At 40.0% G+C, this 27,189-nt stretch overlaps 1 long non-coding RNA gene across 3 annotated transcripts in view; it reads right to left on the reverse strand.

Moving 5' to 3' along the window:
* Positions 1–623: 623 nt before the first annotated feature.
* Positions 624–27,189, reverse strand: part of LOC144031239 (uncharacterized) — a 47,587-nt gene continuing 21,021 nt past the window's right edge. For 2 of the 3 annotated variants that reach the window (XR_013287472.1, XR_013287471.1), the window contains 2 exons: positions 8,804–9,055; positions 624–3,327 (listed from right to left, as the gene is read on the reverse strand). This is a non-coding gene — a long non-coding RNA (uncharacterized LOC144031239). The remainder of the gene's footprint in view (positions 3,328–8,803; positions 9,056–27,189) is intronic. The other variant, XR_013287470.1, reaches the window with a different exon arrangement.

Raw genomic sequence — 27,189 nt, forward strand, 5'->3', positions numbered from 1 at the left:
TGGTAAGAGTTAGGGGTGTTAAAAAAAAAAAAAAAAACTCGATTCGGCAATATATCGCGATACTACAGCACGCAATTCTCGAATCGATTCAATAGGCAGCCGAATCGATTTTTTAACATCCATTTTTTTTTTATAGAAAAATATTCAACAAAATGTCTAACTTTCACACCTTACGCATGGAAGAATGTTATATTAATGGAACATTAAGCCTTAATATTTTTATTTCAATGCTGTTCTAACATGAAAAATGTTACAACCTGTTTGGTAAATAAAGTAGCTCACAGTTATAAAACTAAAGTGTCAGATCTATAAATAATACATTTTTATACAAATCTTACAGTGTGCATGTCCAAGTTTACTGAATGGTATTTTCTAAATTTGAGTAAAAAAAAAAAAAATCGCAAAAATCGACTTGTAAAATAATATCGGGATTAATCGGTATCTAATCGAATCGTGACCTATGAATCGTGATACAGATCGAATCGTCAGGTACTAGGCACAATCCTAGTAAGAGTAGTACCCGATACGCAGCCCGACTCGTCCGTCCACCAAAAGTGCTCTCACTGGAATGCAAACATCCAAAAACGGGTCTAAAAAGAAAGTGGATGTTTTTTTAAAAATAAAAAATTGCTCCATCGCAACTGAAAAACAGTCATCTTGCCAAATCTCAGGATGTGCACCAACCGAACTAGACAACATCTAAAATGACGCATTCTCATGACTTTATGCCGTGAAATGTGGACCTTGGAAGCAAAATTCATCGGTGGAAGGAGCCTTGTTATTGCGCCTTTGCTTGCATTGTGAGACAGAAGGTTGTCAGGGGGAGGCCGTTGGGCGCCGCTGTGCTTGCTTGGCTGCTGCAAAAGTTTGGAGAAAAGTGAAGGGCAAGTTTGCCTTTTGCAGCTGCAGCGGAGGTTAGCGACCTTCTCTGTGTGACGTCGGGACATATCCGCCGGCACGGAGGACGAATCTGGGGACCTCACAAGCCTCAGCAGCAAACTAATTCACTGGAGGCTGTTAATGAGCTTAGAGTGAACAGAATCTTCTTCTTTGTGTAACTTTTACGTCGACAGAGGGAGAAATGTGGCATCCATTTTTGCTACTGACGGGGAATTCTTCTTCAATTTTTTACTTTCGATTTTGCAGCATTAAAGTGAGAAAATTATAATCCCTGACAGAACGCAGGTTACGGAGCCCCAAATCCGTGATCCTTTTGTCTTATTTTAATATTTCTCATGACTGTTATAGGCATTTGGTCACAGTTTTAAGAGCTTGAAGGGTTATTCAAGGTTGCAGCGCAGATTTCACAGTTGCCGACAACACCACTCTCTGAATGCATGGCTGTATCATTTATACTCCGCTGCTACCTGCTGGCCTTTTTTGTAATAATTAACATTCACTTCAGTTCACAGGCTGCATAAAAGCCTTCTGTATGCTCTAGCATAAAAACAAAACAAAAAAAACATTAAAAACATATAAATATGTCTTTGGGAGCATGGTAATATTTATAATAGAACGTATTTATACGTTTTTGGGAGCAAATGAGTTAAGGTAGAATTTTTACACTCATGGCCACAAATGAGACATAGCTCCATAAATTCCGATGATTTTAGAAATTCTTAATAAGGAGAATATTGGAAACGATCTCAGTGACACCGCGAACAACAAACCACAGAATCAGCATGTAGTTTTGTTCATGTCCATTTGTGCAATCATTCAAAAGTGGATGTTTGCTAAGTTTTTAAAACAGACCTTATTGAATTGTGCAAAAGTAGGTAGTTTGATGACGTGACAGTGTTTATATCTTAAAGTCTCACGGTTTTCCCTGCTTTCTTCCATTTTTTACTGTTTTCACTTGTCACCAACTTTTCTTCCTTGGCCTGCAAACTTCCAGGCTGCTTCGCTCTGTATGTGTCTCTATATGGGCTGTAAACACGTACACGCGCTCGCGCGCGCACGCTCGCGAGCGTTTAATGACAGCCACCTCTCGCCTTTGCTGTTGGAGGAAGTCATATTTCACATCGAGCGAGAGCGTCGGCTTCCGTCAGGAGTGTCTGAGTCACTGCTTTGCGCGTGTGCACGTGTTACATATGAATCAAATCATGTTTTATTTACCCATAATCCCGGCGAGTATTCTTTACAAATGTCCCGTGTTTAATCTTCAACATGGATGCCTTTACATGCTTGTTTTTGAAGCGGACAGACGGAAGAGCCGATTGGCCGTCTCTCGCCAGACATGAGGAGGCTTTCGGTCAAAGCACGTTCTCATTCGGCAGGTCATCTCGCTTTCCCGCGCACACGTGAAGCATCGCTTTGAGAGAAATCTCTGCTATCGAAATTGAGAAATATATAAGCGGCTGTCTGGGTCGACATTAGCGAGATCTCGTGCACTTCTGGAACAGAACTAGCAGGTCAACCAAAGCATGTATTGCTATTGGACTCTTAAAAAAAAAAAATTGGGTAAAACATCGCCTTCAATATAATTATCTAAAATCAAATTATTCCTATTAACTCTTAATTTCAAGTGGAATGTTTCTACTAAACGGAAAGGAAATAGGAATAAATTGAAATAAATATTAAATGAGCTCGGTGATTTAGTGATGTGAACTCAAAACATGGCAGAGAGAATATTACAAGGCCACTTTGTCAAAATTTGATTGATGACCTTCTTAATGAGCTTAGGGGGTCATGTGAAGGTCATGACCCCTCCCCAATGAAGATCAATAACCCTTAATGACTTCCACATGTCGTCTAATGAAGATTAATGACCTACTAATTAATAACATATTATTATTATTATTATTATTATTATTAAATTTAAGTATGAAATATAGTATTGAATTAAAATGTTTCTTCCCAATATACAGCAAGCCAATGACAAATCATAATTCAAACCGATTCCTATTTTCTCAATAAACCTCAATTATATTAATGCTCATATGACATGTAGTTCAAGGGTCCATTTTGAATTCATTTTTTTTTTTTTTCAATTTTCCAATCTAGTCTAAACAGCAAGCCAAGCAGTCTCATTTTTTTATTTTTTTTTTGGAAGATGACCATGAATGCCACTTGGAATTGTTCCACCTCTGCACTATTTGACTTAAATGCTTAACTCATAATGAATACACAAAAGGCTTTTCAATAAAGTGCATTAGAAATAGGACGGGATTTACTTGCCTCCATGCAGTCTTTGCTGGGTCAGTTCCTGCCAAAATGCAAAGCCTCCAATTGTATGTGATGAATATACATGCCAACATTACGGAGACACAGTTGAGTCGGTTTCTTGGCAACAGGCGAGGTCAGGTCATTGGCACGAGTGCCAGACGGCTGCAGGGACACAAAAAACAGGCGAGCATGTCTATGGGCACAAACAGTTGGCACATATTCCGCTTACTGGGGTCAGAGAGTGCAGAGTGTTGAGTGTTTTTTTATTTTTTATTTCCCTTCCTAACAATGATATAGCACTGGATTGCACTGTATACATTTCTGAAAACAGCAAGAGGAGAGCAGATGGAGAGTGTGTGAGGGCTTTGGACGATTGTCGCCGAGGGCAAGAAACCACGTTTGGTAACTGAACAGGTCTAAGAAGGTTATCGGGAAGCAGAACCGTATTGTTTTCTCGCAGCCAATCAGAAAAAAAAAAAAAAGTAATGCTCGCGAAACATAATCGATCTGATGGTAATTCATTGCTGTGCTATTTGTACTAGTCTGATATGGAACCTCATCCTAATGAGTTGTTCGCACCTTCAACGTGCACCACTACAGCTTGTCGTGTTGCTTACAGTTTAGCTGGGCAAAACAACCAATATTCACTTGTGATTGCAATTTGCAATAATGTACATCAGCACTTTGGGGGAGATTATGTCAAGCTGACAACTACTACTTCCTCATATGAATTTTGAGTTGTGTCGTATTTGATACATCCGGTCACAATGCTTTAAATTTGTACGTTTATAACTGTCAAAAAAATAGACATTAAATTAACAAATTATAAACAAAAAATGATCAACATTTCCCACTATTAATAAGTATAGGTCTCTCCTTTTCTCAATTGGGGCGATCTTGGGAGGTCGCTGGAAAAAGCCATCAGCTGGGTGATACTGCCCTCTAATGGATTATCCACTCAATGCATGTGTCAGATCATATAGTGTACGTTAGGGTTTTAATAAATATTATACTCATGAAATCGAGGACTCAAAATGTCTTGCATTTAATATGATACGTTTGGCGTATGGGGGTTAAACAGTGTGCATTGGGTTGAGGATTTGACCAGACCAAGATTCGAAGGCGAGGATTTGAACCCTGAACCTTCTGTCCAAGGTCACTTGGTGTTACTCACTGGCACTGCTGCAACCATTTTTCTTTTTCTGAGATTGTTTCATTCAATTTACTACAAGTTCAACCAGTGAAAATAAAAACTTTCAAAATGGCAAAATGGTCTTCAACCCAATCGTCCAAATTAATGAAACCGACGTTCAATGAAAGTGACCCAATCTGTGCAAAATCTACAGCTAACCAACGAGTTAGGGTTTGGTTGGGTGAGGAAAACAACCCAGCTTCTTCTTCTTCTTCTTCTTCTTCTTCTTCTTCATTAGATGATAAAGTTTGGGATACCCTGACTTAGTTCAAAAGATTGTACATTTATTATTTGGTGTAATTTTTATTAGGAGCAATCTGCTAAAGTTTCCATTACCAGCAAGCTCCTTTTCAACAGTAGGAATAAAAAAAAAAAAAATTGACTCTTGCAAGGACCACTGTTGTATTGTCATCATTGTGATTAAATCAGCGTGGTGGATGAGAGCAGCCCAATTGTCCCATAAGATCTTCTTTTGGTGGTGGCGACAACCTTGAATCATCTGTTATGCTAAAGCAGCGCCAAGGTGACTTGCAGCAACTGTTGTCGGATGGTCTTCATTTTTTTTTTGTTTTCTTCAGCAAAGCGTGAAAACGTGAAACGACCCACTGAGGTCCCTCGGCGCTACGTTAGAGGATCTTGAAATGCGCACAACCTCAGCCTGGAAATTGCATTCCACTTTGGAAGCCAAACAATGCTTATATAAGCTTTAAAAGATAAAGATGGCTAAAAGATGGAAGCTTTTAGAGCATGTTAAGATTATGAAGATCTTCAATATATTCTAGACTTCAAATGCGACAAAACCGCTAAGACAGCTTCAGGGTACAGATGGACAATCACCCTCAACGTACTGCAAAAGCAACTGAAAACTTTTGAAGACATATAATTGCAGTTTTGTTCAATGGCCCAAACCGTGGCCTGATCTCACCCCAATAAAGGACACTTTTCACTTACTGAAGAGAAAAGTGAGAAAACAAGACCCACAAATAAACAGAAACAGAAGGCGGCTGGAGTTGAAAACTTGGCAGAGAGCAAACCGAGAACTTAATGATCCCTTTCCATGGACTCCATTTACATCCAAATTTTAAACATGGAATTAAATATGGTTGCATTTAACTCTTTTACTGCCACGCAGATTGTGTCATGTTTCATTGTAATTCGCAGCTCTAGTTAGGGCCCGACCAGCTACTGGTGCGAGGTTAAATAAACCTGAGTTGAGTTGAGTAATTCCATACACCGGCAGCCCATTGAAAAGGGATACAATGCTGCCATCTGCTGGCCATAGTTAGTGGATGTTTTTGATTTCACAACTCATTGACTCGGCTGCGCTGCACTTGGACGTTGCACTGACCACTGATATATATAAAAAAAAAAAAAGCGAGGTAAATGACAAAGCCAGCTTCCAAAAGCTGGCGGGACTGAGAAAAAAAAAAAGTTAGATAATGGTGAGTTTCATGTTGCCAAAGTAATAACACCGTGTCGCTACAGAATGTTTCATGTCCGGTTGAAACCTAGCATAGTAGCGCTAAATCTATCAAATAAACGTGATACAATTGAAAATAAAGTAGCGTATTTTCCGCACTATAAGGCGCACCTTCAATGAATAACATATTGTAAAACTTTTTCTATATATAAGGCGCTACAGTAGAGGCTGGGGTTAAGTTGTACATCCATTAGATGGTGCTGCGCTAAAGGGAATGTCAACAAAACAGTCAGATAGGTCAGTCAAACTTTATTCATAGATTACAAAGCAGCTTTCTGACGACTCCATTCGCTCCCAAAATGAATAAACTGCTGTTTTATTATTTTCTCTGAGCTAAAGTATTAGTATTAGCTAGCGATCCAAGATGGCGGGATCTCCTGCGCATGCTGGATTATAAGGCGCATGGTCAGCTTTTGGAAAAATTGAAGGCTCTTAGGTGCGCCTCATAGTCATGAAAATACGGTATTAAACAAGAAAATATGCCTTATAAGAGTGCGAGTATGCCTTATGTATGAAAATATTTTAAAAATAGCCCCGTTCATTGATATTGAGCATAACAGTGCACCCAATTTGTATTTATTTAACTTTGGGGCTAACTGTATGTCTACTAAGAAGAAGACTGCCATTCATTAGTGTAGTAGTTCACTGAACTGTTAAAAAATTAAGGAAAATATATCCTAAAAAGTCACGGATGGCATCGTGTGGTACAATCGTCCAGGCAGTGTCAGCGTGAAAGTGAATGTCTGCCTTTCACCCCAAGTCGGCTAATTTGAGGCTCCAACTCCCCCGTGATCCCCGCGAAGTGTTGTCGGAAATGAATGGTTGGGTAGATTCAAGAAATCTTTGTTTTTAGTTGAGTCGGCTAATTTCATGGTTCATATACTTTTACCATTTGCATACTGATGCATTCCGCGATCACTATTTTTTTATACCAATAACAACTGAATTTTGTGCTATAATTTCATCGCATTTCACAGGATTGTCAATTTTACCTCATTTTGTGGACAGTGGCCAGTTTCACCGGCGTAATTTTGACTTGTTATTATTAACGATGAGTCGTTTTGTGGACAGATGAAGGAATATTTTCATATGTGATCATCTAAAATTGGTCGAGAAGCAGCGATGAATCAGAAAGTTTGGATCCCCGCAAAATTGCTCAATGTCACCTCGTCAATCTGTTTGCGGGTCAGCCTGCGTTTTTTTTTGTTTCAGAGCAATGTTACAAGCTCAACTTCAACCTTGTTGTAGTTTGTTTTTTTTTATTCCCATTTGTTTGCTTGTTTGTTTGTGTGTTCACTTTGTTCTGCAGCTGAGCTAACAAGGCGCCATTTTTTTTTTTTTTTTGCCCAGGTCAGTGGTATGGTCCAATTAAAGCGTGTGATCATCCAGAACACTTTAATGATGGTTGTGGTGTCGGAGTTGAGCAGCTTACACAGAGAGGGAGCGAGAGAGGTGGCATGCTGTGAGATGGTGTCTTGCAGCATGCCAGTGTTGTGCCCCAGTGGGTCCGCTGCAGACAGACGAAATTAGCCTTCCTTTTTTTTTTTTTTTTCTTCACCCCCCCTGTCAGGACAGGGAACAAGCCAGACGCCCACAGCAGCTATCTGCGGTAATGTTGATAACTGCTGCTTCCATGTGATGGCAAAAGGCTGTTTTGAGACTTTCTGTCAGCCTCTTGTTTTATCTACCAATTAGCTCCGTTTGCATTTAGTCTCGAGTCAGGCAGTTTTAAAGATATGAGATAGTTTGTGGTGTTGAGGGGTTTCTAATATTGCGGTTACTATATTTCGAGATGCAACCTATTGAAGTATTTTATTACACGATGGCACAGTCAGGGATACTGATGCAGTATTTAATTTTTTTGCTAGGATTAGACTACAAGACTTTATCCCTGTTTTTGGCCTTGATTTGCTATCGCTAATGATTTTCCAGATCTGGCACCGAAATGGAAAGTTTAGCCTGTTTGATTATTTATTTATTTATTTATTTATAGAATTGCATCTTCCAACTGCGCCTCGTCCACCTTTGGTTGGTTGTTTTCAACGGACAATCAAGCTGAACAAAAGGGGCGGCATGGCTCAGTGGTAGAGTGGTTATCTCCCAACCGTGAGGTTGTGGGTTATATAGACAAGGAATCGATCGGATTGGCTGTGGCGAGACATGTGGGTAACAGGACTATCATGGAATTGTCTGATTGGCTGTTGACCAGGTGAAGGGATTAAAGATTCTTCACATCACATAACATCACATAGCCTAAAACCAGTTGAAACTCGATGTTAGTTACATCAGTACATAAGAGACACTTGACCTCACGGTCATGAACCCAACTTAACAGGTCATGAACTCAAACTTAACCCTGGCGTGACCCCAGACGTGACGCTATTAAAAGTATACAACAGACAGCGCAAACAGGCACACCCTGGAATGTCAACACATTTTCCTGTTTTTGTGTTCTTTTTCTTTTCTTCAATAAAAAACAAAACAAAACATTTCCACAATTAAAACTTGCACCATTTCCTCCATGATTGTTGTTGTTGTTATAGCTCACGGTTATATCCAATAGTGTTGAGAGTTGTTCTGATCGACAACCTAATTTCACACGATTAGCACAATGATCTAAAAAGGTGGAATACAGTAATAAGATAATACACATCTTGCATTTTTGTCATCTTTTCTGACCGAGACACAGTCACAGTGCCATCGTGGGAGACCAAATTTGTATTTTTGTCAGAAGTCATGATAGTGACCCAGGGCAGGAATTCAAAACACCTGAATGAAAAAAAACACGATCTTAACATGCAAACAAAATATCAACCCAAGAGCACTTAAATGATCATAGTATGAGCATAGGTATCCAAAAAAAAAGAACCCAATAGTCAGTATATATAAAAACGGAAATTACAATGGAAATACTAGCCACGCTAGCTGTAACTGTGTGGATCTCGCCGTGTACTGCTTTGTCTTACCGTGCGCATTCGTGTGGTAACGCGCGTGTGTGTGCGTCTCCGAGTGCACGCATGTATAGATTCTGACCCCTGGCTCTCCTCGGTGGGCGGCGTCTGTTGCGGAGCTCTTTAATGGTTTCCCAGCTGGAGTCAAGCACTCGCAAGTTCAGCCAAGGTCACAGTCACTGCGTCCTTAGACCCGTCATTTGGCAAAGCTTGTCAGCCTGCACTGTGCCATGATTCTGTCCAGAGTGGGTTTGCCTATATGTGCCACTGAGCCAAAAAAAACAAAACAATTGCTGATTAAAGACATGAACACGTGACATAACATTTGCCGGGGTTGAAAAACTGTGAAATGGGTCAAAACAGCAGCTCTAGTTATTACATTCCTGCTAAATTGTTATGCCAGATGGAAGAGAGAATTTATTGTATACCATTTTTTTTTTTTTGCTTTTGTTTATTTTTTGTCCACAGTAACACAATTGTCCACAAACGATACCTGTCTTTGATTAGATTTTCTGCAACAACAGCCATGTTTCTCCCACCAAGATGATCCTAAACCACACACCGAACATTGCAAACGCATCAATTGACGTGTGGAAGTTCTACATAAGCAATTCTCACCAAACGTGTGAGCAAGTGGCGCTCGCGCACCAGTCGAACGCGCGTGTGTGTGTGTGTGGTCCTCCCTTGTGATCTGACATAGCCTGCAGGATGCTACGCGCACGGCATCAAACGGAATGCTCAAGATCATTCAGGTCCTTCTTCCAAACTTCAACCGGAGACACCAAGTAGGGTGTGAATCGCATACATGGAATACATGTACATGAGTTAGGATACAAATAAAATGGAACCACATTCTATTATGATAGATAGATAGATAGATAGATATTAACCAATAGCCATTTTAAATAGTATGCAGACGGATATTAGAGGCCCAGTTTGTGTCCTAATGAATGTCAACAAACCTCTAATATTCAAATGTGAGCATAAAAACATCTAAAAGAATGTGAAAATATAAATAAAATCATCCACATGAATAAACACCATCAGAATTGAGAAAAGACTCTTTCAAAATGTGTTATCAAGGTAAATCTCGTCATTGGCCTGCGTTGTCCTTTATCACCATTCACGATTAAGCACGTGGCACGATTTGAATGCGGAGCGCACGAGGCCCTCTAAAGATCAATGGGCAGGAACCGCCGGCTCTGTTATGGCCCAAAGCCTCCTTTATAATGAAGCGCAAGTGCGGCATCAGTGTGTAGCAGCATGTAAACAGGCCTCTTAGGTTGTGTATACGTGTTGGCTTATGTTCACCCATGCAGAAATAAGTATACATTGCATTTACATGACATAAAAATACTGCACGTGTGTGGAAAAAGGGCTGGAGGTAGATGGTGGTGGGCGGATCCATTTTTTATTTATTTTTTAACATAAATTGGGGACGTGCGTTCCCTTTTGTGCCACCAAATAACTTTAATAGGCCCACAAAAATGCAAATTTGTGGTATAAATTCATATAAACAATCAAGGGTTAAAATTGACAGTGATCTTCAATTGGATCGACGTGTCAATTTTGTTTTAAAATCCGTTTTGTTTCCGACTGAGAATCGTGTCCAAGGTCGATCGAGCCTTTTTTCCTTCCCCTCTTAAGAGTTTTTGAGAGCGTTATTCATGCTTTTGTCTCCATCAGACTTGATTTTTTTGGAACGCCCCCTCTGTTGGTGTCAGCCAGGCTTCCCTCGCTCATTTCCATTTGGTCCGGAAAATACTGCCGCTCCACTTTCAAGCGGAGCGCGCGGGCGAGCGCATCTCACCTGCGCTTGGCGTCTCTCCGCTGGCTCCAAATAAATTTTTTTTTAGAATTCATTTTGAAAATTTATCGTTTGCTTGTAAAGTGGTAAATGGGATGGCTCCATCGTACCTCTCTGACCTTTTACAAAGATATACTCCATCACGGTCCCTGAGGTCCTCGTCGCTCCAAGAAGAAGGTTGAATCCTTTGCTGTTGCAGCCTCGAAGATCTAGGTTAGCCTTGGCTGATTTTTAAATCCAGTTTTAAACCCGTTTCAGACCCAGAACGACAGCTGGCAGTATGTGGTTTGATTTATTCTTTTTTTTTTTTTTCCTTGTGCGTGCGTGTGCGCGTACGTGTGTGCGTGCGTGCAAATACGTGTAAATTTCTACTCATTAATTCACCTAAAACCTCATAAAAATCCCATTCCCCTTCACCTTAACCAGATACTTCCAAGTCTCGCCAGAGTCGTGAGGTTCAAACGGTCAGGAGACCAGAGAAAAGGTCAGAGAAGTAAAAAGCAAAGAAAGATAAATCAAAGTGAAATCCAGCACCAACCAAACACTTCCTGCCTTCCACACGGTTACAAAATCAAAGTCTTACGCCAACCCCAGAAGCCGACAAAATTCCAACAAATTAACGAGATCTGAAGAGACCAGAGGAAAAACTAAAGAGAGGAAGGAGGGAAGGATCGATGAGGCCGAGTGAGATCCACAGAAACCAGTACATCCAGTCCATCAAAGTGAAATCCAGCACCAACCAAACACCTCCTGCGTGGTTACAAAACCAAAGTCTTACGCCAACCCCAAAAACCTCGGAACTCCAACAAATTAAGGAGATCTCAAGTGACCAGAGGAAAAACTAAAGAGAGGAAGGAGGGAAGGATAGGTTCGAATTATTCTACCTCATTTATAATTTTACTCTATTCAATGTTTGTTTTCTGTGATTTTGGCGCATTTTTGTCAATTGTTAGGCGACCTCATTCGAATCTGTTCATAACCGTTATGGACAGAATTTCTGGGCATGGTCACGGCGCTGAGGGGCTCCAGTTTGCAGATAATGTGCTACTTTTTTGGCGCCAATTCCTCTCCAAATCTCACCGGAGTGGTTCGCAGCTGAGGGTGAATAAATGACATGAAAATCAGCACCTCCAAATCCGAAAAGTCGGGGTGGCTGGAGTGACCTCTCCGGGTCAAGGATGAGATCCTTGCACCAAGTGGAGGAATTTTGAGGTGTTGAGGGGAGGATGAACCAGGAGATCGATAGGCAGATTGGTGCATCTGGCGCGTCCGTCATACTGAGGATTTACCGGTCAATCTCACAGATACAAACGGCCCAGATCAGTTTCCTCCTTGGGTGTCCTTGGGTGAGATGAGAAGAACGGCATTCCGGGATGGGGCTCAGAGTGGAGCCGCTGGAGCGAGATGAGGCGGCTGGTCCACCTGGTTAACTCATTTGCTCCCAATAACGTGTAAATACGTTTTTTTTTAATGTTCTAAGTGTCCCAAAGACGTATTTATACGTTTTGTTTTTTTATGCTAGAGCATACAGAAGGCTTTGATGCAGCCTCTCAACTGCAAAGAACGGTTGCAGAAATGGTAGTTATTACACAAACTGCCACCAGGTGGCAGCAGAGCAAAGGAGATCAACCAGGGCCATGTAGAAAAAAAAGCTCAATTACTTACAATTTTAAATAGATTTGTGAAAACTGATGAAGCTCTGTTCTAATGCTAATTGCTGCAAAACGGAAACAGATAGAAACATACTTTAATCTTTCTTTTGATAGGTTCCATGCTTTTATAGCCATAGAACACAATATTCTGTGGGCCTTGCAAAATCAGTCAAAATCCAGTAAAACAGCCGGGAGCGAACGGGATTGCGAAATGTGAAAATGGCGGCGAGTGAATGAGTTAAGATGCTTCCTGGTCGCCTCCTTGGTGAGGTTTTCTGTATTCAGTTCATAAGATAATATCCTACACTGGTCAGCCACATCACCCTTAAACAACTCCATGTCTGTAGTTGTATTAGTTCAAGTTCTCTCTAAATTGTGTTTAGCCAATAAATGTGCATTTTGGTCGTATATGACAGATCCACACTTTTATCAGAATACAGGCAAAAAAAATACACACTTCAGCAGGGCTAATTATCGTCTGTGGTGACATTATATCCACGTTCCCTTAAGCAACCTCCAGATCTCATACACGTATGTGATCCCATGGTAACACGTAGCAACCGTCAGGGTGTTATTCCCTTTCCGTCAGCACTCTTTTTTTTTTTTTTTTTTTTTTTTCTTTCCCGCCCGCGGGCCTTCAAACATTTTCGCGTTCGTCTTTCGGCTTTCCGTCGGAGCACGTTTATGCACGGGGAGCGTTTTCTGTTGCCGGCAAGCATGAGCGGAATCCGCGCTGATCAAACCACTGTTGGCATGTTTGTACTTTTTTTTTTATTTTTTATTTTTTTTTTTATGTGGCATGAGAGCCACTGCCGAAGCACATGTAGCAAACCGCTCTGTCCCTATAATCCTCCGTGGATATCATGTTAGCATGCATGTGCGTACGTTTATCTAAATGTGCGCGTCTCCGCACCGTCATGCTTGATGCGAGAAAAGTCAACAGCATCTTTCAAGGCTGTTTGACACCACTCGGTCTCTTTCTCCAATTTACGACGGACTCTTGCTGCACATCCAAGTAAGGACTGGTTGAAGTAAATGTCAAGCTAGATATTGCTTTTCACTTTGACCTTAGTCAAACCTGCGGACGGATACAACACATGGACAAAAGTCTTAGGACCCCTGGCCATAACCTGTTTGCCTCTCTTTGTAAGGCCCTTTAAGTTTAACAGCAGGCCGAGAATTACCTCTCCGATGAAGTTGACGGCAAGAAAGAGATACATGCGCATCCTCTTCTTTTCTCTTTCCTATCCTATTAATGCATTCTGTTCATAAGTATGTCTTCTTTCTGCTGTAGATTTGCTTTTTCACTTGCTGTCTATCTGTTGGGTTCTCTTTCGACTGCCATAGAATTATTATTTCTTTATCACATATAGTCTATATATAAATTAGTATATATCATATAAATAATGTCCCATGATGACTCTTGAGTCACCATCGAAATCATTAAACGTGATAGGATGCCGCCTCCACATTGTACATCACCTCAGCCAGATCATGTGACTCCATTGGCAGCGATATTGAAATAAATGCAAAAGCCAACTACTGTTAATGTGCGGAAAAGTTATGTTTTGTTATGCTTCTCAATTATTTTATGTCATGCCCCCCCCCCTCTAGTAAGAAGCCAACGTAACATCATCATTATCGTTTTTTTGTGTGTTTTTTTGGCGTTTGTGCGTGCATGTGAGTTTGCTCTCTTTAATTCACCTGAAACCTGTTAAAAATCCCGTCCCCTTCACCTTAACTGGATATTTCAGAGTCCCGCCATAGTCACGCAGTTGTCGGGAGACCAGAGGAAAGATCAAAGGAGAGAAAGATGAAGCAAAGTGAAATCCAGCACCAACCAGACACCACCTACCATCCACCAAGTTACAGAACCGGAATCTTTCACCGACACCAGAAACACCTAAATTCCAGTTGGGTTTTTCAAAATCCACAAGACCCTAATCATGTTTTTGCACATGAAAAATCTAAATATTGCCAATAGTGAGGTTTTGAAGGGTTATTCAAACAAAGTCACTGCAGTTTCTTCACTCTTCAAGAGTGTAAAAAATAAATAAATAAATATGAGACGACATTCTGCAAATAGAAAAATGCATGTTTTAAGTCACCCCAAAAAACTTGACCTGTAGCCTTCTTCCAATTAACAGTATTTGCATTGTGCTACAAAAAACAAACAAACAAAAAAACATACTTGTCACAATTGATAAAGCAGCTCTTTTGATTTAAAAATAGTGTTTTTTGAGTATTTTAGAGTATAATTCAAAATAGTTTTTACAATTGTCTGTTCACATTGTACAATTTTGGGAACTGGAAGCAGTTACTAACCCTACGATTGAAATATGAAAATTGCAACTCATATTTTTTTTAAGAGATTGTTGTACAGTAATTTGATGTAAACAGACCTTGTTTTACATAAAAGGGGTCAGTGTAAATACTTTTTTTTTTTTTTTTTAAACATTACATTAGGATACTTGGTGACACCACAAGGTGGCAAGTCGAGTAACATAAAACATCGAAGAGGGGAAACTGCCTTTTTATCCCGATGCGAGATGGAAGAAAGGAGGAGCTTCCTTCCGCTTTGGCCAAGCAGACAGGCAGGCATGGAAGAAGGGATTTGCACTGAGCACTGGTCCAGATCCTGTGCCTGTTAGACTGACACAGCAACAACCCTGCCGCTGGCCTAATCCCCAAAATCATCCCTCTGCCGCGGGAGCCGAGACGAGCGCCGAGCGGATCCAGGGGAGGATTGCGCAAGCAGAGCGCAAGGGCGCATGCAAAGTGACGACTAAAAAGAGGAGGAATTGAGAAAGCAAATAAATATAAAAGATAATAGATGAATTAATCACAGAAAAATGTCGCATTAATCACGTACTAACGCATATTAATCGCACTATTTTTTTGGACCGCACTTGAGACTTGAAGTATCCGCGGATGGTTACGTTGAAGGCCACGCAGGTCAGTGATGAGGTCAACGCACGGCATTTCCTACGCCTGTTGTTCCAAAATGAGCGGGGTGACTCCAGTTGGTGGTAAATTTTGCTTTAAAAAAAACAAAACAAAAAACACCCCGACGGGACTTTAGATAAAACAAAAGTAATTTGCGCTTAATTAATTAATAATTTGCTGAATTTCATACAATTGATATGATGCTGTTACATTTTGAGCAATACACGCATGCATGCAATTGCGTACATGCATTTAACTCATTTGCTCCCAATAACGTGTAAATACGTTTTTTTTTTATGTTATGTGTCCCAAAGACGTATTTATACGTTTTTTTGTTTGTTTGTTTGTTTTTTTATGCTAGAGCATACCGAAGGCTTTGATGCAGCCTCTCAACTGCAAAGAACGATTGCAGAAATGGTAGTTATTACACAAACGGCCAGCAGGTGGCAGCAGAGCAAAGGAGATCAACCAGGGCCATCTAGAAAAAAAGCTCAATTACTTTGAATTTTAAATAGATTTGTGAAAACTGATGAAACTTAGCTCTCTTCTAATGCTAATTGCTGCAAAACGGAAACAGATAGAAACATACTTTTTTTTTCCTGATGAAAGAATAGACTTTAATCTTTCTTTTGAGAGGTTCCATGCTTTTATAGCAATAGAACACAATATTCTGTGGGCCTTGCAAAATCAGTCAAAATCCAGTAAAACAGCCGGCAGCGAACGGGATTGCGAAATGTGAAAATGGCGGCGAGTGAATGAGTTAATCAATGTTTGCAAATGACATTCAGATAATAAAATACATTAATGTCCAAATATTACGGTGTTTTGTATTTATTTTTTATATTACGCGAATACACAAGTAATTTAGCTGATTAATCATGATTAATCAAAATTGAAAAGTGTGATTAATCAGATTAAAAATTGTAATCGTTTGACAGCACTAATATTGATATATCAAAAAAACAAAAAACAAAGATAAGCAAGTGCAAAACAGCAAAAGGGTTCAATTGTCTGCCAATGATGGCATTCGAGTGAAGAGACAGACAAAGGATGAGAGAGGAAAAAGAGAGGGGGAGACATAGCAGTAAAAGAATGAAACAAAGAGAGGGAGGGGGGCTTAGAGAGGGAGGGGGGGGGGGGGGCTTTTAGCTGGTGTTTCAGCTCTGTCCAACAGTGGGTCTTTGGCGCTAATGAGTGCGGCTGTTCTCGGGAGTGCGCGCGTGTGACAGCGAGTGCGTTTGCCGGGCTGTAAGGGAGGTTTGGGGGGGGGGGACGTGCCTGTGAAATGCTGGGTGGTGTTTGCCCACCGCTGCCAAACCTGCCGCGATGCGTCCTCTTTTATCCCTCCAGTTCTCCCCTCCCTCATTAGTATGATTGAATACCCTCCTCCCTCTTTCAACCGCTATTTGCCAGGCTCCACTGACTGACCATACATTTCCGATCACACTGCAGCATGGACGCACTGCCAAGTTCCCATCATTTTTCTCCCCACCTAAAATAAAAACACCCCCCCCCCCCCCAAAAAAAATAAAAAATAAAATCCTTGCGTCTGGCTTCTTTTCACTCTCACTTGGCCTTGTTCCCGACAGCCAAGGAGCTGCAGGTTGTGGCCTAAAAGTCCTTTCACTGCGAAGACGAGAAAGAACCCGGCCGGGTATTGTTTTTTTCCTCACCAGGCCTCTTTAGCTCAAGCGGCTCGCTTCAAACACGTCCCCTCTCAGAGGCTCTTCTGGAATCAAGCTCGCCATTGATTGTTAAAGGGCAATCAATATAGCAGCCTTCCTTGCGCGGATGCAAGTTATAGAGGCTGCATGGTCAGGGAGGGTCTTAAAATATGTTATCGGGCTTGAGCTACGCAGCATTAATATACATTGATACAATCAAATCAATCCCTGATTCCACAACTTTATGGTCCTCGTGCTGATTTGGTGTAATCTGTGCACACGATGCATCGCAGAATACAAAAAAAAAAAGAGGAGCTGACGACGGAGCTGTTTAGAGGGAGAATAAATGCAGGCTGATGCTAACACACCAAGCACACAGTTCAACGTTTTGAGGAACCGGACCGAGGCCATTTTATGGAGTTCCCCCACCGTTAAACTCCGATTAACTTCACAAAAAAAAAAAAAAAACACGTCAGATGCGAGACCTTCAAGATGTGATCTCAAACTGCTCTTGAGAATCGTTACCTTAAATGACTCTCTTCTTTTTTTATCCTGTGACGCAGCGTGCGTGGCACGAGAACATTAGCGATAGCATCAGCAGCTAATAGGCTACACGATGTAAAAATAATCTGCGACCACCAATCTTGAAAATCATTTGGGTGATGTATGTAACATGGCGTCTGTAGCGCCTGCGTAGATGGAAGATAGCAGCATGTCTTCTTCTTCTTTTCACCGGCACGGGTGAGGATAATGTGCTGGAGTCTTGCTTTTAAAATGCACTCAGCTTTTTGTTGTTGTTGTCGTGTTGCAGCCTGCTCGATTCACCAGCTAATTATTGAAGTTATTTCCTCCATTTTTGTGTGCTACTTTATCTGCTTTTTATTTGCCAGTTTGTTTGTTACATGGTTTGTTTTGATGGAGTAGTTTTGTACAATTGGAGCGCTTTTTTTTTTTTTTACTGCAAACACAAACCAAATGTGGGGACACGCAGATGTTTATAAACTCACCAATCAATGCACATCACAAAACGCTAAGCCTGCCAACAAAAAGTGCACACGTACCTGAGACGACGATTCTCTCCTATCTTTCCACCTCCTCAGCTAAACTTAGCTCCAAACTACAGTTTGAAACTCAGTCGAGATATGTCATTTGCAACTTACTCTAATAGATATGTAGGATTCAACTTGCCTATTTGCGGTTTTGTACATTTTGCAAATGCCCCAAGATGGTGCAAAAAAAAGGGCAAAAACAGCGAATATGTGAGCTTTTCAGTGGATAACAGAGAGGGGGGGATCTTTTTTCAATTTTTCAGTTCTATTCCCTGCCAATAATATGTCATGTTTCCTGAGAAGTTTAAACCTTAGTCAGACACAAGTTGGGCCGACTGTACTGTTTGTAAATTAAATAATATCATATCTTAATCCTGGTAGAGACATAAACTATAATTATTTCATTTGTTTTCGAGGTGAATGTTTTTCCAGAAATATTGCAATAAATTATTCACATATTGGCTCATTTATAAGCACAGTTTGGCATTTAAAACATGTAATCGTAAGAGAACCATTTAGCCCTTGTACACATTGAAATATTTTGAATTTCAAAATTTCAACTTGAGCCAACTTTTGGGATACATTACAGAACTTTTTTAGAATATATATTTTTTAAATCTATTCCATTAGTGTCTGTGTGCCGTATATCTCAAAGAGATATATTTCTATAATAGCGCGTGGTTCAGTTTGAATGCAATATTTTGTACTGTACGATACTTGATCAATTTTTCCTTTCATAGCGGACTGAATGTAAATCCATTTGTGTGCAAACTTGATTAAAAACGGGAAAAAAAACACAATTTTTTTTTTGATTAAGTTAGTGTCAGTCATAAATGTAAGAAAAACTTCTCGTCAGAAATTTGTAATACAACTACGATAACCTTACTAGCTTTTTTTGGATTTTTTTTTTTTTTTTTACAGTCAAATCATACTTGGATGAAGCAACCTGTGAAACATTTTCATAAATGCATGCAACAAACCGAATGAGGACAAAAAAAAAAAAAAAAGATGTGGTAGAATTTAGTATGACTTTGCGCACGCACACACACACACACACGCACACACACACCGAGTCACACACAGAGTTGCTTCGCCTCCACCCTCAGACGAGGGCCCTCTTTAAAAATTCATTCAGTCAATAATGACCTTTCACCCCGCCAGCCTCTCCTAGGAACTCGCATAGCTGCCTCCTCCCACACACCCTCTGTATCTCTCTCCATCTCAGATAAGTCGCTCACTAACTCATGTCTGCACACTTCTCTTCGTACTTTCGGCCAAAAAATCCCTGAAAATGCACAAAATGACTTTGACTTTTCTTGGCAATGGAACATCCTCATTATTTGGGTGAGCAATTCACTCGCAAATCCTTGCAAAAAAAAAAAAAAATCCACTCACTGGCTAGCTTATCAGGTACAACTTGCTATTTGCTCATTTTTCCTTCCGAAACAATTATTATTATTTTTTGTATCATTGATTCAATAGGGCGCCGGTACGAGTCGTACTTGAAGCTATTTTGGGTCCCCGCAAATTTTGGTGAAGACGACACGCATGAGTGGGCATTAAGCCACCACTTTGCATAGGAGATTATTTCAAACGGGAAAATGTTCAGATTGTTGGGACTGACATGTCTGGAGCTCAGGAGGCACAAGTTCATTCAAAAAAAAATGAAAGAAAGAAAGAAAGAAAGAGAGAAAGAGAGAAAGAGAGAGAGCCAAGAACATTAATTCATTATGCAATTAAAAAAAAAAAGTAATTTGTTGATTTTAGTGGGAAAATATATTTAAAGAATTTGTATTGAATTCAGTTTAGGGAATTGTTGACTGGTCAGCACATCTACATCAGAATTCAGAGGTTGCGGGATCAAATCCCAGCTCTGTTCTCCCGCTAATAATTTCATATTAAACTGTGAGGTCTGTGTGCATTTAGTAAACAAAAAAAAAAAAAAAAAAAAAAGCTAACTTAATTATTCTCATTTATGACCACACACAATGAAAAACGAAAAGTAAGTCAACACAGTAAGTTAAAATTTTCAGGTTGCACTAAATGAATGATTTACATGAGCCAAAGCACAAGCAGCAGGTGGATTAACTCAGTTATTTAAAATATCATCCAATGTTCTATTAGTTTTTTCAGTTTAGTTTTTTACATGAGAAATTCTTATATTTTCAGTAAAATGCTGGTTGTGATTCATAAACTAACGAGTGATGAATTACCGTAATTTCCAAACTATAAACCACAACTTTTTTCACACGCTTTCAACCCTGCGGCTTATACAATGATGCGGCTAATTAGGGTTGGGAGAAAAAAATCGATATTGCAATATATTGTTGCGCTCTCTGTTGCAATAAATTATCGATACACTGACGGTAGATATCGATATATTGTATCCAGTTGTACAGTGTTATGTTAGAAATGTTTATGCAATTTATTTTGTCTCACTTTACAATGTTTACAGTTAAAAGGCTCAGAGGCAGTCAGGCACTATGCAGAACTTTGTACATTTTTACAAAGTTTTGGCATTGAATAAATGCAGAATTAGACATTTTCCTTTTTATGGGCCTTTTCAGTCACATATTGTGATATGTTGCTAATTATTTAGATATCATGTATTGTGATATTATCGATATCGTGAGCCATATATCGTCACAGTATCGAATCGTGGTTTACCCGTATCGTCCCACCCCAATATATGCATTTTTTTCTGACGGCCGCCAGGGGGCGCTCGAGCAGAAAAGGTTAAGAGCAAGACAGGTGGAATATATATGTCGAGGAAGACGAAGAAGTTTTTTGTAACTTTGCGTTTTGTGCATGAATAAAATGAGCATGATGAGACCCTCATCCTGGAAAATACAAGAAGTGTCAGTCTGAGTGACTTTTATCGGTATGTTATTTTTAAACAGCCCTGTTAGTTACTACCGTATTACCGTACCGTACCGTACTACCGTGTTGCTGCTGTGTTACTGCCGCTTCACGGGCAACTGTTTGGAAAGAAAAGCTAAGGTATATTATTAAACTTTTAAAAACTCTTTCTGTGTACCGTCTTTCTTTGTAAATATCTCATGTTTCAATGTAGGCACATGCGGCTTATGTATGTACAAAATGCTTTTTTCCTTTAGAAATGTATTGGGTGTCGTTTATAATCAGATGCGCTCTATAGTCCGGAAATGACGGTAATTCTCTTGCTGGGTGCTCGGGTGAAATTGTTATTATTATTATTTGCTAAACCAAGGAAAGATACTAAGCAAAATAGTATCAAATACTGTATATTGGTACTCTTTACAATTGAAAGAATAAAAAACTATATGGAACCAAACTCTCCTTTGTGGAACAAAGCACACTATTTATGTTTAAATATTTGTTTTTCTCAACATATGAGAAGAATAATGTTTTATAAATAGAAAATCCTTTTCTAACGACATCTATACACGTAATTTCAGTTCCTTCTTCATTTATGTCGACGCAGAGCTTTAAAAATCCACATCCATATGAAGGCTCGGGAATTTTGAACTTGAAAGACGTTATTCACCTTTGCCTCCACCTGCGTCTGTTCCCATTACCGCCCACTCGCGTTCACATCTCCAAAGAGGAGGCCCCCCCCGGTGGAACCCTGCTCCCGAGACGCACAACAGGACGCCGTTCTCCTCGACATCCGTGCCTGCCTCCATTCATCCATCATGAGTCGGCTGCTAAATGAAGCACAGCGCCTCCCCTTTGACCCCTTTCAATGAGCCATTAGGTCTTCCAGGGGTGCAACACTCGTGCGGTCCGGAGGGGAGCGATTTGAAGTAACCCACTCGCATCAGTAATGTCCCGGAGCGTTCAGGGTGCATTAAGCCCGTGGACATCCCCTCCATCTCTACTGCTCTCTCTTCCCCTTTTGCCTTGAGGCATCATCTTCCTCTGCATTCATTTATTGGCTTCCTTTCACAACCGTGACGCTTAGGTGAGAACAGGAGAGAGAGCGCAAACAGATGAATTAAAAAGCTGTTGTCACGATCTAACCCGTTTATTTGCTTTTGCGGCAGCCGGGAGAAAACGTCCTGCGAGGATGTTAATCGCCGCCTTAAATCAATTTAACGTAACTCCAAATGCAAATGCATCAAATAAATGAAAAAGCGAAAGATATAATGGTTACGTCGGGGTTACTTTAAATCAATTCCAATTCAATTTAGGAATTCTCATCTTAAATTGGAAGGAAGCATTGGCAAGACAACAACACAGTGATTGTATTCAAGAAGGTGTTGGTGTATTATTTGGGCTTAAACAGTCAGTTTGTGAGGTGCAGTGTACTGCTTACAAAAACATAAAATAAATCATTTTTTTGTCAGGTAATCAATATATTCTGTACATGTGAAACAGCTGAAAATAGCACCACGGGACCTTGAATTGTCCCCTCGGGTATTCTTCCATTGCCCATAAACCATCACTGCGTTGTTGCTTTCCACTCACTCGACCACCTGTCCGTCCTATCAACATATTCTCCTCCTGCCGTCCGTCCGCTTGTCTTGCTTCATCCGTCAACGCGGTTATTCTTCAAGCCGTGCCCCAAGTCCTTTCTATTTTCCCCGGGTCGATTCACCTCCTCCATCCCGTCTACGCTTCCTCTATCCATTCCTCATCCCGCTCACTCGTCCATTGCTCTTGTTGAGCTCTCGGCCTCATTTGGGATTTGACATGTCAGAGACGAAGCTAGGCCAAAGCAGGAGGGACTCGATTTGAATACACTGTGACAGTCTTTAGTCCCAGATAACGACAATGAGGTTTTCTCTAGTTTTGTACAGTATAATGAATTTGTTGGGGTGTAGAAGAAGTTTTTCCATTGGGGTATTTTTCTTTGCAATTGCTTTGCTTTTGTGTATTTCATAGCCTACTTCTATCTCATGCACCGATTCGCTAGCTAACAGACAATCAGTGATCATTTGTCACCTATGTCCGACACTATTTTGCGTACTGTGATCAATGACTGGTTCATTTAAAACATATCTAAAAAGCAGACAAGAAAAGCAGACCATTATCACCACACCGTTGTTGTTGTTATTATTATTATATTACTGCGTTCGTCTCAGTGATCTATATATATTACTGGATAGCCGATAGCCCATCCACGTCCGTGCAAGCCGTCGAAGCGGCAAGGCAGCCATCTTACTCCTCCCATCTCGTGAGCAGACGACTATTCAATCTACTTTGAAGACCCCCTTTTCTTTTATCGCTCAATTGCTAGACCCCTGTTGTTTCTACTAAGTACTGTCTAAAATGTCCTCTATTCTTGATACTGTAAATGTAGAAACGTTTCTTGGGAGGAGTAATATGGCGGCCTCGTGGCTTCAAAAGATTCTATTCAGATCAGTGGTTCGTCGTCTTCCCTGATTCTTCTTCTACGCCTTCCGTTAACTCACTGTGGCAGCGCTACAGCGCCACTCCAGACTTGGCATATACATTACAGCCGTTAAACGTCCTGCGCGTCTTCTTTTGGACACTCGTGTGTCTGGGAATGTTTCTGTCTGCACAAGATTTGTTTGAGGAACGGCTTTGCTTCCATGTGACCAGGGTCTAAAACTGCTTGCCTTCCCTCACTAGCAGCACCTGAGACTCATCATCCCATCGATTAAGTAGACTTAGGGCGCATTGGTGCCACTGCTCCCCCAGGTGGCGGGAGGTTTAAATACACACTATTAACAAAATAAACACAACACAAACGGCTCTTACGTCTTTCATTTGTTAAGTTGGTGCACATGTGTAGGTACCACGTTGAAATGGTCCTACTGCCTTAAGCCACATTCTTTATTCTTTGTATGCTTCTTTGAGACAACTTCTCCATAAAATTTCGCTAGAATTCATGTCATTATGACAGTTATCTGGAAAGCTCATTGACAAGTTCATTCAATTCAAATACCACACTATTTATTGAGGAAACATGATTAAACGTCAGGTTCTTATAAAAAGTTAAATACGATTGTGCCTCTAAAGAACAATCAGACCCACCCAAATACAATTATCTGACGAGCACGCAATCAGGCAGCTTTCTGTAAATCTCCTGGTCCACAGCACAATACGAGGACCCAACACAGTGTCTGTGTCTCCAGCATGTAATTGAATCCTCTATTGTAATTTGCTGGGTTTTAATCAAGGCACATAATTGCTGCTTATAACTCTGCATTAGCACTCATAGTCTAAATTATGATTGCACAGGAAAATGATGATTATTTGCCTTGATCTTACCTCTCGCTGCTGGGTTCATCAGCGCTACTTATAGATACGCAAGTGATGGCATGACAACATCTCTCACATCGGGGCCATTTTCCACCTTGTTCCACAGGTTTCTACATTGTGAACAAACGCACCTCGGCGGCGCCGCACAGAGGGAAGACCGCGGCGGATGAATGTGGCAATCAGCGCTTGGTTGACGACGAAAGAGTCGCAGAGGCTGATTGCGCGGTGGGGAGCTGCGAAGCAGAGCTCTTCAGACTCTCTCCATGCTTGGAATAACAAGCTCCATCGCCCACAGTGTGAAACAACAGACTGCTAATTGGAATCAGCACGGCTCTCCCTTAGCTTAGTCTAACATCTTCTGGCTGCCTGCATTGTGCTATTATAGGTAAGGTGAGAGGGGGGTGCGCAGCCGTTTTTGGGTGTATGACGCAGATTTCCGCAGTGGCACATTTATTAATGAGCCATGACGATGGATCCCTCATTGAAACAATAAGGAGAGCTCAGAGAAACTAGTTCATTGTTAAGTGTCGCCAACCACGTCCATGCATCATCTCTGCCTTGATTCTCTTCTCATAAAATCTGTGTTGGATTCCCCAACAGCACCGATATTCCGTCCATCCATTTTCTGTACCGCTGGAGAGTTGGAGGTAACTTTGTGCAAGAAGCAGATAACACCAACTAATTGTAGCAAAACTTCACTGTAATTCCTCAAAGGCAGACACAGATTTTTCTAGCTTTAAGACTTTTGTAGCAAATAATGTAGCAAAAGACCTAAAAGCCAAAAGACAATAACAAAAGGAGGCAAAAGCTAAAGGACAGAAATAGGCTTGAATTCAAAGAGTAAATAATAGTAAGATAAAGTAAATAAATGATGTTTGTTTGGCCAACCAACAAAGTGTTTCTGATCTAACAATGTCTCAAATGTAATGCATGGGTTTATACATTTACAAATGACAGTTCCGTAACCTCCTGACTACCAGCAATTCAAATTTGTACTCTGTAGTGGACCTTTTTAAACCTGAATATCTCCCACCCAGTGCATACGATTGAATTAATTATTTTTTCTTTTTCTTTTTTTTTGCTCTGTAGAGGACATTCAGAGCTTTCCAACGATACCAAATGTGTAGGAGTGGGGCTTCCCTCAGTGCAAGCACTTTTTAGGGAAGAGGAAAAGTGGACAACACTTTTTATTGAACAAATTTAGGCTTTAAATGTTGTTAGCATGTGTTCCATAAGATTCTTAAGAACACATTAAAGTAGTGTTTGAATTATTTTAACTGCATTTGAGCCTAGCATTTACGTTTTTAAAAATGTCCTCTGTAGTGGACACATTATAGCTTAAAAAATAAAAACTTTTTTTTTCAAAAATTTCTTTTGCAGTATTCCAGTTACTTCACAAAGAGTGGGGAATATAAAAATAAATGTGATTTGACATGATTTTTAATAAATAAAAATAAAAATAATAAATACATAATAGATAAATAAATAAACAAATAAATAAATAAATAGATAAATAAAAAATGTAAACTTAAACACTCGTAACTGTTGTTCCTTCAAAAATGTGCCTTTCTGTATTTACAGCTGAGAATTAGCACTGCTGTCAGTGAATCTCATTTCTTGTGCGAAAAGTGGATCTTCACAACACACAGCTTCCCTCTGGCATTGTTTCGTGTGTCAGGCTCCCGTGACACATTCTTTCTCTTCCATGAGCTGCAATGGCTTGAAAGCAGCAGTTTTGTAAATATGTGTTGCTCGGCCTGCACTATTTTGCATGTAAAACAGCAATTTGGAGAACACGCTGTCCGCGCGCTGCAATGATGAAAACTGAGCTGCCTTGTCCTCATAGCGCAGTCAACATGCACAGTTATGTGCGTTTACGTAATGGTTCGAAATAAATAAATAAATAAATAAATAAATACTTGGCAGTTGGCACATTATCACTCATATATGCTAAAAAACGACATATGCTAAAAAATGGCATTTGATTCAGTTCAAATCAAATAAACAAAACAAAAAATGTTTGGAGATGGTCAAAGTAAGAAGGGAGGGTATCAAAAACAGGTGCCATTAAAGGTTATTTTAGTTAACTAAAACTAAAATTCAAAAAACAATATTGTTACCGAAATAAAATAAAAGCGAAAATGCTTTAAAAAAAACAAAAGCAAAAAAAACAAAAACAAAAACAAACTGAAACTACATTTTATTTTTACAAAACTAACTAAAAATAACTAATTACAGCAAACATGTTCTTCGTTTTAGTCTCTGGTAATTAATTTAATGCATGAGCCACTGGGGATGATTTTAAATGTGATTTTTAGTTGATTTATTTGGATATCAACCGGAATAATGACGTTTGAAAGTATGTCACATAAGAATGACATCATCTAGCAGCAGACAATAGAAAAGCACCAAAAGATGGCGTTTCTCCCATGGTGTTTTTTTAAATATTGCGCAAAAGTAATACACATTATAAAAATAATAATAATAATAATAATAATAATAATAAAATAATAAATAAATAAATAAACTAATACTAATACTGAAACTAACAAACTAAACTAAAAATAAGCATTTTTAAAAAGAACTAAACTAATAAAAACTAACTAAAATGAAAAATTGCTTAACCCTACTGCCAGATTACAAATAAATTGGTTTATATACTGTAGCATTTCTCTAAATATGGAAAAGCACAAATAAATTATTTGTACAATTTTTAGGACTAAACACAATTTCTCCTCATAACATGATGTGGCCCTTGCGTCCTTCTGATTTTCTGTATGTGGCCCTCCAATTAAAAAGTTTGCACACCGCTGCCCTATGGAGCGGCGACGGTGACAAACGACCCGATTTTACGGTGTCTCGCATTTAACCATATCATCGTTTCTCAAATTCTTAACGGTGATTATCTGTTGTTGCTGCAAAATGAATGCGGTGTTTGCTGTTTGCGCAATCTCTAGCTTTGCACGAGAAGACTGTCGTAGAGTATATTTGCAAGGATATGTGTGAATCACACTCCAGCTGCCAGTGGAGACGATATCGAAGCCAACGCGTGCATGTTTGAGTGCGACTTGCC

Source organism: Festucalex cinctus, chromosome 12 (genome assembly GCF_051991245.1).
Source record: "Festucalex cinctus isolate MCC-2025b chromosome 12, RoL_Fcin_1.0, whole genome shotgun sequence".
Lineage (NCBI taxonomy): Eukaryota > Metazoa > Chordata > Actinopteri > Syngnathiformes > Syngnathidae > Festucalex > Festucalex cinctus.